This window comes from Asparagus officinalis, chromosome 8, assembly GCF_001876935.1.
Source record: "Asparagus officinalis chromosome 8, Aspof.V1, whole genome shotgun sequence".
NCBI lineage: Eukaryota > Viridiplantae > Streptophyta > Magnoliopsida > Asparagales > Asparagaceae > Asparagus > Asparagus officinalis.
Window position 1 is genome coordinate 6,189,470 of NC_033801.1, and position 4,117 is coordinate 6,193,586.

The 4,117-nt window shown below is 34.7% G+C and overlaps 1 long non-coding RNA gene across 2 annotated transcripts; it reads left to right on the plus strand.

Annotated features, from left to right (window-relative positions):
* Nucleotides 264-1,458, plus strand: LOC109851202. 2 transcript variants are annotated; one of them, XR_002249711.1, is made up of 4 exons: nucleotides 264-334; nucleotides 417-444; nucleotides 588-689; nucleotides 1,398-1,458. It is a non-coding gene; the product is annotated as an uncharacterized LOC109851202 (long non-coding RNA). The 2 variants fall into 2 exon arrangements; XR_002249712.1 differs by lacking the exons at nucleotides 264-334; nucleotides 417-444 and adding an exon at nucleotides 460-486.

A 4,117-nucleotide genomic window follows, 5' to 3' on the forward strand; every position in this document is an offset into this window, starting at 1 on the left:
GTAATTTTGGTGGATAGAGCACGGATAGTTACATTATTTTGGTGGATAATCATGGCCATGTAATTTTAGTGTTGCAATGGGAGAGGCAGGCCAAATTACCAGATTAGTAATTAATTCAATTCTATTTTCTAATATAGTATTTATTTCTATATATTTGCAGCGGCGGAGGGTGGTGAACATCTGGAGGCGGCGACCGGAGGAGAGTTTCACGGGGAGCATTGATAATTAGGTCTGGTCACTCGCGGTGTGATTTGTGAGAATTTCACGGGGAGCAAATGAGGGGTTCAAATTTTCTTTGATGAATGAGGGGTTGGGATTTCAACAAGTTATTCAGGTTTGGTTTATTCAAAAAATATTTAACAATTATCATTATATTTCTCTTTTTCTGTAATTATTTTGAATGTATATTGTAGCAGTATCAAGGTTTTCAAACAAATCAACCAGGTGACTATACATTTTCAGTACTAAAGCGTCCTCCTTACTATAGTATGATGCAAGCAAATTGACAATTTTATTTTCCTCATCCATTTTCGGTATGATCATAAATTAACTTGTTCTTATAGCGATTTATTGACATCTCAAATTAGGTATCAGTTCTCATCAAATAGGCAATATATATACTTGAATGTGTAGATACAGGAGGATCAAGTCCAAAGAGCTCAGAGTCATGCAGATAAGTAGAAGTGCAGGTATAGCATTAACAAAGGATTTTTTTTTTGCTTATATTCTCTCTTTGCAGATTTGATGAAATTTATTGAATCTTTTTGGACTAGTTAATCCATAACATGTTCTTATACATGTTTTTATTTATTTATTGATATTTGTAGAAGTTTGCAACGTGGAGAGTTAAACATGCTTCGAGTTGTCGAAACTGAAAAGCTTGTTCAAAATCAAATGGAGAGTCCTCATTTTGTTTGCGTGGTTCGATATTGGTTTAGAAGTTGGAATTTTAATGTATGAAATCTCTATAGCACTTGCAAGAGTTTTCTATCATGTAAAAGAGACCTTTCGAATAGTTAGTGAAACATTTATCTCTTTCCTCTTCTTATTTTTCAGATATAGTTCATTGATCCAACCTGTTAAAAATTACATGGTATATATTAATTTTTCTTAATCAAATAAAAGGAATAATTTACATGGTATATATTTATTTTGTTTTTACTTGTGGTGCAATGAATATAAATGATAACACACGGAATAATCTTTAAACTATTAACTTTCTAATTTATTCATATTTGCACACATGTATTTCTAATTAGAATTTCTAATTTATGATATTTTTTGGCGTTTGACGAGCATGAAGTTCATGGTGGTGGAGAGGTATATATGACGTGACATTTATGTATTTATTATGATATTTTTGGTATATATCTTATGTGGAGTGATGATCTTTTCAGGTTAGAGGAGGTACTCTCGTAGGGAGCAGCAGTACGATACGACGTTCTAATGCAGACGATGATGTAACAAGGATGTCGACAACGACGATGACGAGGAGTGAGTGAGAGTTGTGTTAAGACATATTATGACTTTTAAATTTTACCTATATGTAATATAATTGTGATTTTATTGTGTAGTGAATGAATATTATTTGAGCATGCGAGATGTATTATGATTGTGATTATATGACGAGTATTGTTCGATATTGTGGATTGACGGATGAAATTGGATGAGTATTCATTTGGAATGTGAATGTATATCATGGTTGATTTTATGATATATTGTTAAATATTATCATTGGATTGATGTCGATACAGGTTATATGTGTATTCTCGTATGAGAGGCTACCAGAAAATTAAATTTTTTAACGTAAATATATACATTGGCGACGGATTTCCCCGTCGCCAATGCACATTGGCGACGGGGAAATCCGTCGCCAATGTTTAAAACATTGGTGACGGACATTTACCAGTCGCCAATGTTTTAAACATTGGTGACGCATCTCCCTATCGCCAATGTGCATTGGCGACGGGGAAATTCGTCGCCAATGTGCATTGGCGACAGGGAAATTCATCGCCAATGTGTATATTTATGTAATTTTTTTTAATTTTCTAGTAACCTCCCATACGAGAATACACATATAGCTTGTATCGACATCAATCCAATTACAATATTTAACAATATATCATAAAATCAACCATGATATACATTCACATTCCAAATGTATACTCATCCAATTTCATCCATCAATCCATAATATCAAACAATACTCATCATATAAACACAATCATAATACATCTCACGCATCCATTTCCTACGGCTAAGACCAAGGAACCGACCCTATGAGATGCAACACTTAGGTCCTACACGTATATGAGTGTAATAATCACACCATGTGCATGTTCTAGTTCTACAATACAACATGCAAAGTAAACTCTCTACCACGTTGCTCTCTTATATGCGTTTAGCATTCTTATCTGCAGTCCTTGATTGGTTGCGGATATTTTCCACAAATATATTGCTAATTGGGCCGATAACATTCCTTAATTTTGTGACCTCCAATTGACATTTCTTTCCTATTGTGGCTTCTTCCAAGATATTTGTCTGTACAGAATATGCATGAAATGTACAACTATGGTCCCATGGAAAGAAGAGATATTATATGTTACGCCCCGTTTGGTATGCGGGAATGAGTGGGAATGAAATATAATTCCAACTTCTCATCCATACATACCAAACATGATGTGTTTTTGAATGATAAAAATGTCATTCCCACTTCTAATCAATTCACACTTGCTATTCCTAATGAGCTATAAAAGAATTAATATTCTCACTTAAGTGAGAATGTCAATAATAAAATAGATTTCGAGTATATTCTTCTTAAAAGATACTCCATTTAATTCTCTAATTGCACCCAAACGTAAATGAGAATAGGAATGAGCATTTCATTCTCACATAAATTCTATTCCATTTCTACATTCATTCCATTCTCACTTGATTTCATTCTTGTGTACCAAAAGCGTTAATAACACAACCGGAAACCAAAGTACAGTTCAAATATGGAAAAATAGGGAACAATCATAGAAATGCATAGATTAACGACACTCTGGATACCAAAAATAATAGGTGAATGAAGACACACATTTATAACATAGGGTTTTTGTGTATAAAGCCCCACTAGTTGTCTTGCAGTTCAATGTGGACGTCTAATTTTAAATTTCCACAATATATACTCTCTATGTAAATCAGACTCAACAAACAACATGGTCCAAATAGCAAATCTGCAAGATTTATCTAAGTAATGGTGTGAAACAACTATTTATTAAATTTCATAACTATGGACTGAAAATATGCATACATTAAAGCAATCTGGAAACACTTGTTACTGTGCTTCTGTTGGGGAATGTGGAATTGTAGAAATCATCTTATTTTCAGAGACTTCCCTGCTGATCCTATCCACACAGCTGCTAATATCGCTAGATATGTCTTGTTTTGGACAGGGGCTTAAGAGGAGAGATTGGCGGGGCGCATTTGCAGGGCTGCTCACAACCTGAAGTTGCAGGATATTGCTAAGGTAAAAACCTTTGGTAACTGTGGTGACAACTTCTCCGACACTCTTTGATTTGGACTGTGCTTTTCCCTCTAGCCGTCGCTCATTGACGTCCACCATGTCTCTCTCTCTTGTCAGCAGGCTGCAGTGTTTTTAGTGTTGTAAGAACTCGTGTTTTTCTTTTGTGTCATTTACAAGTTTCAGTCTCTTAGTAGTTTGTGAGCTTTTCTTTCTTTTGGCCTACTGTTGAAGGATCTAATTAAAGTTTAGTTCGGTAGGTGACGACTAGGTCTGCTCCTTACCAGCTTCTTCTTTACTTCGATCCTTCTTCTAGACACTTTGTGGGTCTTTTTGTATTAGTATGTCCTTTCTAGTATCTCTACATATATAATATATAATGAACATGGTACCCTAACCCTGTTTCTCAGTTCAAAAAAAAAAAAAAAAAAATTAACCCGCTTAAAAGACCTTTTACATTTCTCAATACTATAAAGAATTTCTAGCCATGCATCTCGCCTGTTGCCTCCATAAACCCTTCATCACACTTCCTCCATCAGCACTCAAATTAACAGAAAGCTCTCAATAATGGAATTGCTAACCATCTTCAAATCCCATCTCCCCATTCTCTTC